The sequence below is a fragment of the Felis catus genome, chromosome B3 (genome assembly GCF_018350175.1).
Source record: "Felis catus isolate Fca126 chromosome B3, F.catus_Fca126_mat1.0, whole genome shotgun sequence".
NCBI classification, from domain to species: Eukaryota; Metazoa; Chordata; class Mammalia; order Carnivora; family Felidae; genus Felis; species Felis catus.
The window spans coordinates 68,468,081-68,483,262 of NC_058373.1; the positions used below are offsets into that span (position 1 = coordinate 68,468,081).

A 15,182-nucleotide genomic window follows, 5' to 3' on the forward strand; every position below is an offset into this window, starting at 1 on the left:
TGAATGTTCATAGCAGAATTATTAATAATAGTCAAAAGGTAGAAACAACCCAAATGTCCATCTACTTGTGAATAGATCTAAAAATGTACTATATGTATATAATGGAACATTATTTGGCAAAAAAGGGTAAATCTTGAAAACATTATGCTAAGTGAAAGAAGCCAGTTACAAAATCACATATTGAATGATTCAATTTTTATGGAAATGTCCAGACAGGCAAATCTGTAGAGGCAGAAGGTAATTTAGTGGTTACATAGGGCTGGAGAGAATTGAGAAATGGTGAGTGATTGCCAGTAAGAATGGTATTTTTAGAGAGGATAATGAACTGTTTGAAAATTGATTGTGGTGATAGTTGCACATCTGTGTGAATACAGCAGAAACTGTTGAGTTGTACATTTAATTTAATTTATTTATTTTTAATGTTTATATATTTTTGACAGAGAGACAGAGAGAGAGAGAGACAGAGCATGAGCGGGGGAGGGGCAGAGAGAGGGAGACACAGAATCTGAAGCAGGTTCCAGGCTCCGAGCTGTCAGCACAGAGCCTGACGTGGGGCTTGAACTCACGAACTGTGAGATCATGACCTAGGCCAAAGTCCGACGCTCAACCGACTGAGCCACCCAGGCATCCCGAATTGTACATTTTACATGGGTGAATTGTATGGCATGTATATTGCATCTCCATAAAGTTTTTTTTTTTTTTCAGACCTGTGAGTTACCATTTTACATAAGTTGGTAATATTATATATTGGTATAACTTTTTTGGAAAAAAAAGCAGCACAGACAAAGTATTTGTATCTTTTTACTTCTTATATTTCTACAATTTTTTAAAGACTATTTATTTATTTTGAGACAGAGCGAGACAGAATGTGAGCAGGGGTGGGTCAGAGAGAGAGAGGGAGAGAGAGAATCCCAAGCAGGCTCTGTGCTGATAGCACGGGACAGATCAACGTAAGGCTCAATCTCATGAACCGTGAGATCATGACCCGAGCCAAAACCAAGAGTCAGATCCTTAACTAACTGAGCCACCCAGGCACCCTGTATTTCTACAAATTTAAAGAAATTATTTAATAAAAACAAAAAGCTACGTGATTAAAGATGAACCACAGTAGTTTCTATTAGTTTCAACTTGAAAACAATTTAAATGTCTAAAAATGGATTTGGTATTATGATTCATCTGCATGACAGAAGATTATCAACCATTAAAAGTATAAAGCTGTAGTTAGTGAGATCATTTAGAAATATAAAAAGTTTGAAAAAAATCCTAGATAGGTATGAAGTATATAAAAAAGCAAATAACCTTAGTCATTTAAAATACATATCTCTGTGAAAAGAATTGGATTATGGAAGATTTTTATTGTCATCTTTTTGTTTTCTGCAGTAGTTTTCTTATATGATCCTTTTAATTAAAAAAAAAAAGAATTTGTTATTACTCCATTAAACCGATAGTAAGCAGAGCAATCCAATAAAATGAAAAGTTTCCCTGGAGATGCCTAATGAAAGAGCACTGGCTACATGTGAGGAAGAATTTCAGGTACCAGTGTTAATTTAAATTCTATCACACACAAAAAAACCACTCTGATGATATCAGAGGCAACAAGGTGGTTACAAAAACTCCAGTTCATGGGGCGGCTGGGTGGCTCAGTAGTTGAGCGTCCAACTTAGCCTCAGGTCATGATCTCACAGTTCGTGAGTCTGAGCCCTGCATCTGGCATGCTGCCGTCAGCCTGTCAGCACAGAGCCGGCTTTGGATCCTCTGTCCCCCCCCTCCCCCCGCTCTCTGCCCCACCCCCCCGCTCATGCCCACTCTCCCCAAAAATTAATTAATTAAAAAAAAAATCAAACTCCATTAAGTGACTGGCACATGTTCTACCTGTACATCTGGTATTTTTTCCCTAGTACTGATCAAGTACGTGGTAACAGTCATTGCTTCTCAATCAACACAAGTTTAAGATATTGTCCTTGTTCTCCTAGAGCTTTTACCTAAAAGTTAAGTAATAGCATAATAATTAATACTTAAGTACTAGGAGTATACAGACAGATGCCATGAATGTGGTTTGCTGGGAAGTGATGAGTGAAGATGGCAAAAAAGGAAGGGCATTCAGAGCAGAAGGACACAAATCCCGAGGGCTACAGCTATTGTGTTTATATTGTCAGAAAAGTTTAGCCTCCACATTACAGCTGCCCTCAGCGCTGTACGTGTCCAAGGAACAAGTTAAAGGCAGAGAGGCGCTAATGAAACCGTTGTTTTTAGGCACTTTGACAATAGAGAAAATGGCTTTATTTTTTCATGGTGCCGCAGAGTGTACAGGGGTGAAGAAACAAAATCTTTACAGGCAAAGTGTAATCAAAATGTTTAATACCCCCAAGGCATATATGTACATTATGTTTCAAATTTATTGGTGTAAGTTGGATGCCTCACTCCCAAAGCTCAACCTGTGTATCGTGCGATCATTTGTTCATGGATTACTTACTTTCTGACATATGCTTCTCCACAGGACAGCTGGCTCCTGGACACGGGGTTCAGTCAACGTCCACACAGGAGTTAAACAAAATGAGTACTCCTGTGCATTTGTAACTTAGGGCCACTACAAAGTTTGAATCATCTATTGCTTTGAACTATCCAAGCATCTTATCCTTTTCATTAGTAGTTAATAAAAATGAAGCAAAACTCTGAAGCCAGTGGAACATGAAAATGTTTTTTTAATGTTTATTTATTTTTGAGAGAGAGAGAGAGCGAGCAGAAGAGGGGCAGAGAGAGAGGGAGACACAGAATCCGAAGCAGGCTGCAGGCTCTGAGGTGTCAGCACAGAGCCCAACACGGGGCTCAAACTCACAGTGAGATCATGACCTGAACTGAAGTTAGATGCTTAACTGACTGAGACACCCAGGCACCCCATGAAGCCAGTGTAATTTAAGATCCCTCCAATCTACCTTTTTAAAAGTGTATTGTTTTACACTAATTCAAAAAGATACATGCACCCCTATGTTCACTGCAGCATTATTTACAACAGCCAAAATATGGAACCAACCTGTCTATTGATAGATAAGTGGATAAAGAAGATGTGGTACGTATATATACACAATGGAATATTACTCAGCCATAAAAAAGAATGAAATCTTGCCATCTGCAATGACGTGGATGCACCTAGAGGATATTATTTTGAGGTAAGTTAGACAAAGAAAGGCAAATATCATATGATTTCACTTTTATATGTAATCTAAAAAACAAAACAAATGGGGGTGCCTGGATGGCTCAGTTGATTAAGAGTCTGACTTCAGCTCAGGTCATGACCTCACGGGTCATGGGTTCGAACGCCATCTTGGGCTCTGTGCTGACAACTCAGATTCTGGAGCCTGCTTTGGATTCTGTGTCTCCCTCTCTCTCCCCTCCCCCCAAGTCACATTCTCACTTTCTCTCTCTCAAAAGTAAACATGCAAAAAAAATTTAAAAAAAGAAAAAAATGAACAAACCAACAAACAACAGCAAAAAACAAACAAAAAAACCCAAATAGAAACAGACTCATAAATATAGAGAACAAATATGACTCCCAGAAAACAGTGGAATGGGGAGATGGGTAAAACAGGTGAAAGGGATTAAGAAGTACACATTTGTAGAGGCTCCTGGGTGGCTCAGTTGGTTAAGCATCTGACTTTGGCTTAGGTCATGATCTTGCAGCTCGTGGGTTTGAGCCCTGCGTGGGGCTCTGTGCTGACAGCTCAGTGCCTGGAGCTTGCTTCGGATTCCGTGTCTCCCTTTCTCTCTGCACCTCCCTGCTCATGTTCTCTCTCTCTCCGTCTCAAAAATACGTAAACATTAAAAAAATTTTCTTTTATAAGTTATAAAATAAATAAATTTCTAGTTATAAAATAAAATAAATAAATCACAGGGATGAAAAGTACAGCATAGGGAAGATAATCAATAATGTAATAACTCTGGTGACAGACGGTAACCACATTTATCATGGTGAGCACTTTGAAATGCTCATAATTGTCAAATCACTATGTTGTACACCTGAAACTAATATAATACTATATGTCAGCTATACTTCAATTTAAAGAAATGAATTAATAAACTATTCTCCGGTTAAAAAAATATTGTTTTAGGGGTGCCTGGGTGGCTCAGTCAGTTAAGTGACTGACTTCAGCTCAGGTCATGATCTCACAGTTTATGACTTTGAGCCCCGCGTAGGGCTCTGTGCTGACAGCTTGGAGCCTGGAGCCTGTTTCAGATTCTGTGTCTCCCTCTTTCTGCCCCTCCCCACTCTCACTTTGTCTCACTCTGTCTCTCTCAAAAATAAATAAACATTAAATTTTTTTTAAAAAAATAGTTTTATTCTTCATTAAGTTAGAATTTGCTTACATTGAAGATTTAGAAAATATCTACAAGTTAAAGAAAAAACAGTCAGCCATAGTCCCCATATTCAGGGATGACTATTATACTATTTCAGTGGATTTTGTTCTATACTTTCTTTCTTTACCTAACTTTTGTGGTCATGCTCCAGTCTATACCTGGGCTCCTGCAGAAAAGGGAAAAATCACCCTGTGTCAATACGCTGAGGCACCTTCCTTTACATCCACCCCACACCCCAATTTCAATAGTACCACTGTCTCCATTCTGTTCCTACTCTCCCCACTCTTACAGGAGCCCCTTGGATGATACTACCAGCTACAAGCAAGCACAGATTTACTGCATCACTCTGACCACTGTGTATGGGATTTTTGGTGCTCCCCCTAAAGAGCCAGCCCCATGGCCAGGTCAGTTCCTCCAGCCCTGATTCCTTCTGGACTATCCCCCTATTATAGTTCAGGTCCCTGAGGTACCACCACATTTCAAAGCAGAACTTACTGTAATAATAAACTCCTGACTAAAAACTGCTTCTACTGTCCCTTTGATTACTCTCCTCATGCTTTTTACCTGTAAGGGTGGTAAACCAGATAAACAGCCAACTGCCTACTCTTTAGTACAAGAGCTTCCCCAGGTTCAGCTCCCCCAAATCCAAGTCAAGATCCTCCCTTGTCAGCTCTCCATACATGGTCTCCTAAACTGGCTTCTTACTTCTTTCCTACGTTCCTGCTCTTTACATAGTTTTGTTCAGGTCAACCCAGTTTCCCTCTGCGACTACTCTGACCTGGAGGTTCCATAGGACCCCACTGCTGCTGTCTGGCCTTTATCTGGGGCAAGTGAGGACAGGGGCTCTACACCCTCTGCTCAGTCCAGGCCTGTGGGGTATTACTCCTGTGAGCCCTGTTTGTCCAACGAGGAAAAATTAAGCAGCCCAGGACTCTCCAAAGAGTTTAACTTCAGTGATATAAGAAGCAATAATTGGCCTCTCACTTCCTGAACCTAAATATAAATACACAGAAATGAAAATCTGAATGTTTGCAAAGAAATTTTCACGACAGAGTTGGACATGTAGTGTGCAGTCACTGGATTCCCAGAAGCCTGCCTCTGTCACATCTGTTCCTTTTCTGGAACAAGTCACTGTGGGCTCAACCATTTGAGTCATCCGGCTGCTTGTTTGTGTACACCCCAAGAACACCACGCAAACGTGAGTCTCTCCTTGCCTTATAAGCAAAACACTTAAGATTTCCTTCCCCTGCCACATGATCAACAATGCTCCTTTCTTGGGCACAGCCACTAAATAAAAAGGAATGGTCACTACCATCTCTTCCTTGAACCATAAAGCCTGTATTTCTCATCACTTGAACGAATGAAGGCACCCCCCCCCAAATGCCCATAAAGTACTACAATTAAAAGAAAGAAAACAATCCTACTTTAGCTGATAAATGTTAAGATCTTTGACTTCCGGAAATTATCTCATTTTTCTCCCTGACTTCACCTATCCATGTTTGATTGAAAAGATGCAAACATCTCTATAGTTAATGGCCAACCAGCCACTGAAAAATTCAGGGCTCAGGTCACTGAACATAGCTGGGAAGGTATGTGACCTGTGCCCATCTTTAATTCAATGCATGATCAGTGTATTGATTTAACAAGTAATATTTACAAGGTCATCAAAACTTCATTCATTCAGTCAAAACACTGATTAAGCACCTAGTGTGCGAGGCACTGAGTCACGTAATACAAAGAATAACCAAGACAAGTCCTTGCCTTTAAGGAGCCCAGCATCCCATAAGGAAAATGAAGAAGTAAATACATTTCCTAGAATGTAAATGTGTGAAGGAGAGTAGTAAGGGAATAAAGGGAAGAGCCACCTAGGGCAGTCCCAAGGCGACTGGTTGGGGCTGGGGGTCAGGGATGGGATACTTCTCAAGAGACATAATATTGATATTAGAAGAATGATCTAGCTCAGCAAATCAGGAAGGACATGTACACATAAAAGAATGTGTGCCCAACAGATGGCACATGTTTCAATATGACTGGAACGTGGGCTGCTTATGGAAAAGACAGGCAAGGACCAGGTGGTTAAGGACATGTGTGCAGCCTTGTTAAGGAGACTGGATTTCATCCCCAAGTCACAGAAAAACAATTTTTTTTTTTTTAGAAATGTTTTGATGTGGGAGAGACTTGATGTCTTGACAGCCCCCCTCAGCACCTCGCCCCTGTCTTTTAAATGCAAATGATTCTCCCACAAGCTACAAAGCAATGAGCACCTGAAATCCAACTGGGGACATCACCGCATCAGGTCCGCATCTGCAACTGCTTACCAGTTTTCTCCTCACCTGTTGCTCTTCCTACTTTTGACTCTCAAATCCCTAAATTATTCTCAGCTTCCGTATTGCTGCTCTGGCCACGTTTTTCTTTACCACTTATGAGTTCCCTTTCTGCATCGTTGCTTGGTTCTTTACCCTTTATGATCTGGTGATTTTATAGACCTTAACTTCAGGTTCCAATATGGCCCTCTACCAGCAGACTCATTTGCATTGCTATTCATTGCAACTAGTCTCTCACACACCTGCTTGCAATAACAGTAACACCAAGTTTCTCAGGTGGCTCTGGGCTGTGTTCATTTTCTTGGGGTGAATGGGGATGGTAGTCTCTCACCTTAAAGGCATATACAGGAAGACTAGAGATCTAATCATTAAAAAAGGAAAAAGGGGGGATTCCATATTTTAGCAATGTCCCTGGTGTTTGGTTAGACCTGTGATATTCCTTAGCCCTAGTCACTTGAATCCCCATTTTACAGAGGAAAAAATGGAGACCTAGATTAACTTTTTCACTGGAGTTCATCTATAGACTAGGAAGCCTAATTTTCTCTTTCCATCTGGTTGGAAAAGCCCTGTAGCTATTTCAAAGTATCCTTGGCTCACATTAATTCTTGTTTCACCCAAGGACAAAACATAGAAAAATCTAGATGTGCATTCAACCTCCCACAATTAAATTACTTCTGCTCACTATTTGGCACTCCGTTCCAACTTCTCCCAGAAAAACTGCCTGTGATAAAGCACTTGTAGAAGGAAAATTCATACTGAGGCCCAAACATGGTTAAAAGCTACAAAGGTAAATAATACCAGATATGAATTTTTTTTCTCACAAAAGATATACAACCGTGGCAAACATATAGGCCTTGGAAATTCAGAAAGGTTACTTGACATCCATTTGAGCAGGTTCTTTGTCTATAAAACAGAGATAATAGAGACTCCCCAAGAGTTTTGTGAGGATTAAATGGTATGAAATATTTAAGGTACTTTATGTAGCACTGAATAAATGGTTGTTAATACTTTTATTACCACCGATGCTACTGCTATGACTTTTACTATCACAATCAATGAAATCTGGCACTAAAGTCAATGACCTACCTTTAAGCTGAGCAAACGGATGATACTGCAAACACGTAGGAATATTCTACTTGAAATTAGACTTAGCCTCAGATCCAGGCATCTGAGTGACATATATTGAGAGAGAGGTGTAAGTATAGTGCAAGGAGAAAATAAGAGATCTAATTTGGGGAATATTCCAGTAGTCAAAGGGGGACAGGTCTTTACTAGTAGAGTTTCTGGATGATTAATACAGGAAAAACTGTTTTAACTATTGAATGTTGGCAAAGACCTTACTCTCCTCCACCAGGTCTAAGCACTGCCCAACCCCCACTCCAAAAGACAGAGAATGAAAACAAATCCAGGTGCCACGGCTGGAAGCTATACGCCCTCAGATTCTGGCAATAACAACAAAAGCATTTGTAATTTCCTGCTGTAAAGAAGACAATGCGGAAATCCTGCATCTATGTAAGAGTAATTTTTAAAATCTGGAAGTTTTAGAAACCGTAGTTGCACTTTGACAACTGGCATTTTGAGAAATACAGGGGCCAAGAGTTTTACAAGGTGCATTCATTTCTTGGAGTATTCTTATTTAACTGGGGTACGCTACTGAATAGCTTCTCCTCCACATCCCCCAAATTATTTAACCTTGAAAATTGCTGTTAGAAAATCTCAACTAGGGACTGAACTCAATATTTGTTCCTTGCACCTCAATAATTTGTCGAATCCACTTCAGAGACAAAAATTAATAGACACACAAAAAATGAATAGGTCTAGAGAACAAGAAATTAAAGTTAATAACTGTTCTGTGATTCCAATAAGTAAACAACATTAATTTCTGATATGTGCTTCACCTCTATCTACCAGAGATAGTTACCATACTGCAAACAGCATTTTTGTTCCATTTTGATGAGACGGAAAGGGCACACTTTACCTCCCAAAGGAAGAACCACTATAGCAAAACAATGGTTATAAAACATACTCAGGGCCATGTAACAAATTAAGTGTTTGAACTAGAAATAAAATTCAGATTTACCCTGTATTCAAATGCCTCTTCTTTATCTAGTCTAGATTATTGGTGATGGCATGGATAGTAGGGAAGGGAAATAATACTCTCCTCTATGTTCCTAGAAAGAAAATCTTCTTTTCCTCAAATCAAAATAATGATACAACGTGTTGTGAATTCGGACAAACGTTTTCTAAACTGACTCTGATTTTGTCATAAAATGAAATCATATGAATCCCGAGCAAATGTATGTGTGCATGTGTCTCTTTAAGAAATGTTTTTAAATCTCAAAACATAGCTTGCAAACTTAAAATTATTTGACTCATTGCCTAATATCTTTCATGGGAAACTTGAGCTTCTTCTGTTTTAATTACTAGTTCCCACTAAGCAATTATAAGTTAAGGAATTCTCTCATTTGTTTTATTAATAACTTTCATCACAGTTTAATATCCACTCTGTTTGGAATCATTGATGACCTCCGCTTTCCAAACAAAGAGATTCTCAAGGGCATACTAAGAAGTCCATCTAAAAGATTAGAACAAGCCAGGAAGATAGAGATTATAGCTTCAAATGAGCATCAGCAAATAGAAAGAAATGGGAGAGTAAAAAATGTCAATGTCCCCTTAAGGTTGAAATCGATTTATTCTACATAACTTATTTTTCCTAGGTAATTTATCTAATTTGAATATAAAGTTAGAAAGTGTCTACCTCCCTACCACAAAAACTTGTTTAATGGGAATGAGAGACAGTTCTTGTAGGAAAGAAGAAATCAGACAATTGCTCCTTCTTGGATCCTAGTAATGTCCATATTAGGTATTAAATGCAAAGAGTATTTTTTAATATCCATACTAAAAATTAAATACAAAGTGTTTTCACCTACTCTGGCTATATGATGAAGATTAAATATTTGTTGATATTGATATAGCATTTGGTTACATCAATCTATCTTCAAAGAGCTGTATCCAATCTTTGTATTTTGAAAATACAATTAGTCACACTCATACTCCAGAGCCCTTATGATGAAAATAATCTCTCTAATGAAGATTATCCTTAAGCCTTCCTTTACAAAAAAAAAAAAAAAAGGATAAACACACTAATACTTCGGTTTTTTCCAACATAATTGAGTGAACATATTAATATTCAGATGGTATGATTTTTAAAATTTGAGATCAGTAGTCCTGCAGGATACAATTGGAGGACACCCGGACAAACTTGTCTTATGCCAAAAAATGACCTTTCACCAAGAATTCTTTCATAGTTGAGCCCTTTAAAACCAGCAAATTTAAGGCATTCATTGCATAAAGAGGAATTTCAATTCTGATCATCTGAATAGACTTATACTACTTTTCCTACTTTGAACAGAAACCTTTCTTCTTTCCCCACCTGCAACCAAGAGCATGGGCTTTGGCTTTCAAGCTTACCTTCTTCTGGTGCTACGGACCTCCTGTGTCGGCACTTCCAAATCTTGGGAACTGGAATTGACTGTCCATGTCTTGGGCTATAGTAGTAGCATGCACCCATGGTGCCAAAGGGCGGGGAGCCTGCGGCAAACATGATGGATGGATCTCAGGGCAGCTTGAGAAGAAGGAATGTGTGAAGGATGTACCTTCCTGGCTCCATCATAGGAGCCAACTGGTACAGTGCCACCTGGGAAGAGACTCCACCACGCATTAATGAGTCAACCTTCCTTATGCACAGTGGGCCAGACTGGTTTCACCACCTTATCATCATATTAATGATAAAACTTTATTTAAAAAAAAATAACAACGATGTTCTTTGAGATCTTCTTTTCATTGTCTTCTTTCAGGGAATAGGAAAAGCAATCCCTTTGCTTTTCAAAAGACGTTTCCAATGAAATACAGAAACTTAAAAATTTTTTAGCTTTCACTTTTAGAATCAGCTCTCAAAAACCAAATCCTGCCCTTCCATTTCTAAAAACTAATGATTTCTATTATAGCTGTCTTCAAAATGTGTTAGGGATTTTATTTCCAGATTTTGAAAGCCAGTTTCTTTCCCTGCCCCTAAAAAAATGACCTCCATCACTACACTGAGCCTGGGACGTAAACTTGGAGTATGAAAAAACCCACTGTATAATTATCTTAATGAGACTTTGTGTTTATATTACATCTTTCATCTAAAGAGCTCAAAGCATTTTGCTAACATGATCTTATTAAGGTTCACAACACCCCACTCAAGAATGCGACGGTAAAGGGTTATTACTATCCACTTTAATAGGTGGGGAAACAGAGATTAGCGATTAAATGATTCAGTTTGAGGTCACAGTGCTGGCTGAAGGCACAGTTTGATTCAGGACTCTGACCTCTCTTTCCAAGGACATATCCAACTGACCAACAGAGAGCTTCATGCTAAAATGAGAATTTGTTTTCACCTCTCAGGAAAAGAAAAAAAAAATCTGTTCTTTTGTTCTAAGACTTCGAAAAACATAAAAATAAATCAAATAAAAATTATTTAATGTTCTCAAATTATGGCACATGAGCTAAAGATCACAGATGTGCTAACTGCAGTTACTTTCTTCCCCTCCTTACCCTTTCCAAAGGCGACCACTATCTCCCATCAATGGATCAGACCACACACAGTGCTCACGCTGTCCATGTAGAATGGCTAGCCAGTGTACTGTTTTTTATGCACCAGGAGGAAAGAGGTTATCAATGCTGGCAATCCTATGCAAGTTCATTGTGAGACAGTCAAACAGTATAGAATTGTACAGTGCCAAAGTGAAAAAAAAATCTCATGTCACCACTCCCTGATGTTACCATTGTTACGTCTAGGGATGTATGAATACACATGTATAGTGATACCAGACCATATTTTGCTGCTTATTCTGTTTGCCTTTTCCTCTTCCAATATTTTTTGGTCAATGCCCTTTGCCAGTTCATACATATATCAACAGCATTCTTTTAACTGATTATATATCCATTTCTATGGAAAGATGTATAAGAATATACAGAAATTTATTCTTTTTAAAGTTTATTTATTTTTGAGAGAGAGAAGGAGCACGAGCAGGAGAGGGACAGAGAGAGAGAGAGGGAGACACAGAATCCGAAGCAGGCTCCAGGCTCTGAGCTGTCAGCACAGACCCCACACGAGGCTTGAACCCATGAATCACGAGATCATGCATAACCTGAGCTGGAATCGGACACTTAACCAACTGAGCCATCCAGGCACCCCAATACAGAAATTTATTTTACCCAATCTGCTTTCACTGGACATTTGGGTATTTCTTTTCTTTTTCTTCTATGCACTGCAATAAATATCCTTATATATTTAGCTCTATATGGTTTTTAAATATTCCTTTTGGACCTACTTCCCATTTTTTACATGATCTAGGACTCCTTACTTATGGAAATAAACCTGTTAATCTATGCACTGAGCTGCTGATTGTATCGTGAGCCTGCGGCTTTGGATGGAAATCAGTTCCCCTCTTTCTTCCTATCACTGCTTGGCAGAGGCTTTGGTTTTACTTGTAGGACACTAGCCTGCCTTTATCCATATGACCCACAAATGTGAACTGGAAACCATTCCGCATGGGACCTATAGAAAGACAGCTAGATGATGTGAGAAATCAATGCATATAATCACCCATTGATTACAACAGCCCACTCTCTCCAAGGCCTTAGCTCAAGAGAAAAATTAAATCTTGGCCTTTCACCAATAGACGGAGTGGTGGGCCCATGTTTTAGAAGAAAAAGTGTTTTATGAATAGGACTTCGACCATATGCCTATGTCTGAGTTTGAGTATCAGAATGAATGACTACTTGGCACCCCTGCTCCCTCAGACTGCCTGGGAGATTCCGTGTCATATTCAATTCAATGGCATTATCATTTACAGTTTTTTGGACCATGTATAAATTAAGAGCCCAAAAGGAGTGCTTTCTTCTCTCATTTCTAGTGGGATTTGCCCTAGTATCATGTTTATGTGGACATCCTGTGTCGATTATCTTAGTTCTGAATTAAGTACATGGTTGATAAGCATTGCTTTTCTACTTTAAAAACAAAGATTAGGGGTGCCTGGGTGGCTCAGTCAGTTAAGTGTCCGACTTCAGCTCAGGTCATGATCTCACAGTTCCTAAGTTCGAGCCCTGCGCTGGGCTCTGTGCTGACAGCTCGGAGTCTGGACCCTGCTTTGGACTCTGTGTGTGTGTGTGTGTGTGTGTGTCTCTCTCTCTCTACCCCTCCCCCACTCACACCCTCTTTCTCAAAAATAAATAAATATTTAAAAAAAATAAAAGAAAAAGAAAGCCATAGACTTACAGTCAAAACAAGCAAACGATAGACCTTAACTTACTCATTGTTTTTTCTATTAATTTATTCCTTTCTTCACTTACCAAATATGTACTGAAGCAAACAATGTGAACAACATACAGTCCCTGCTTTCAAGGGGCTGATAGTATCATCAGGGCCTCCGACAAAGAAAATAACAAATGAATAATAATATTCTGGAAATGCAGGAAAGGGTTCCTGGAGACTTTTACAGCTAATTAAACAGAGAGACAAACAGAAAAACAAAAAACAAATATCTTGCCAGCAGAATGGAGTAGAATGCTTTTGGTCATGTGACACCTAAAAGATTTTGAAAATCTTCACTAGAAAAGCAAATAAGCTGAGAAGCCTCATTCTTAAGCATTCATACCATATTCCAATTCTATTTGTTTCTTTCCTTTCTTAAAATGTCTTCTCTAGGTTCAGGTAATCAAGTAACTGTGCTCTTCCAGAAGAAACGTTATTTTTAAATCCAGTCACATAGTAACAATTTTCTTCTAAAAAGGACCTGTCAGAGGCACCTAGGTGGCTCAGTTGGTTAAGCATCTGACTTTTGATTTCGGTTCAGGTCCTGATCATGCAGTTCGTGGGATCCAGCACCCTCCCCTCTCCCCCACCGGTGGGTTCTGTGCTGACAGCCAGAGTCTGCTTGGGATTTTCTCTCTCCCTCTCTCTCTCCCCCTCCCATGCTCATGCTGTCTCTCTCTCTCAAAAACAAATAAACAAACATTAAATAAATAGATAAATAAATAAATAAATAAATAATAAATAAATAAGACAATACATGTCATAGTGGGAATGTAAGGTAGTTCAGAATAGACTTTATGTTCTTTGTAGGCTACGTACATTAGGTTCATTTTTAAAATGCTATCCCACAGCAAGTTTCCTGTGTGCCTTCTAGGCATCCTGAGTGTATAAAGCACAACAGGATAAACAGCCAAGATACATCCTGACATCACCTTCCAAACAGTTCCACTCAATAATGCAGCAGCATGAGAATCCAATAGTCACTGATGACACATACAATGTGAGAAAGAGAAAGCGTAAAGTCCGTGTCAAATCCTTAAATGCTGAATTGACCTGTGCTGGCCTGTCCCACTCTAAGTGTGCCCGTCTAAAGAGCTGTGAATTAGGGTCTTTGTTCTGACTGCTGCCATCATCTTGCTACCTAATCTGAAGGGAGAAGGAGCTTCTTGAATCTTATCTCCTATATGTGGGGATGGTAGAAGGTTGGCATAGTACAGGCTATCCAATCTTCATAAAGGAAATTTCTGTTTAGCCTTCACTAGGTGCCAGACATTGAGCTAAACACTTTACAGGTGTTGCTCAAAACACCCTGTTAAATAGTTACTATTAATGTCGCTTAAAAGTGAAAAGATTGGCCAAGAGAGATTAAATAATCTTTCTATGCTCACACACCTAAATGGGTTTGAGCATATCCAGAGCCTTGCAGCTGAGCCTTAAATTTTGGAATCACCAAGACCCCTCTCTTTCTCTCAATGCCAGTTGGTTAAGCCTTGTGGATCTATTTGTACAACGTTTTTCATATCTTCCCTTTTCTTTCCAGCTCCACTTTGAGTTCTCATCAGTTTCAATCATCCCCAATTGACCTTCCTTCCTTTAATCTCTTGCCACCCTTCATTCTACTCCCTGGTTAATCTTCCTGCATCATAGCTGGGATCATATCACCCTTCTGCTCAAAGGACTTCCATGGTTCTTCATGGTCTACTAAATTAGGTAAACACTCCTTCACCTGGCATTCAAGGCCCCCTTACACTATACAGGATCTGGATTTGATTGAATCAATATTTGTTGAATGAATACATGACACAAAACTTTTAAATAAATAATTGTTTACATGTGTTGTCCTAGTGTCTTGGTACTTACAATCCAGGAAAAGTCTTTCTCCATTTAGAACTCATTCTTCGGGACTGAATTTTAAAACAAAATTACTTTCCCAAATGACAATAGTTAACAATTATTGACAGGATACTATGTGTCACATGCTTTCTATGTATTATGTCTAAACCCTTCAAGAGTCTTTGGGAAAGGTTATTTATTGCCTCCGTTTTATGGAAGACAAAAATTAAGCTTAGAGAGGCTAACTTTCTTAAGCTGAGTACCCATAGCTAATAAGTGTTGGGTCAGGGATTCAAAATCTGCATTCCACTATA

The 15,182-nt window shown here is 39.1% G+C and overlaps 1 protein-coding gene across 3 annotated transcripts in view; it reads right to left on the reverse strand.

Moving 5' to 3' along the window:
* Positions 1 to 15,182, reverse strand: part of FMN1 (formin 1) — a 429,704-nt gene that overhangs the window by 336,197 nt on the left and 78,325 nt on the right. The gene's annotated exons all lie outside the window — the stretch shown is intronic.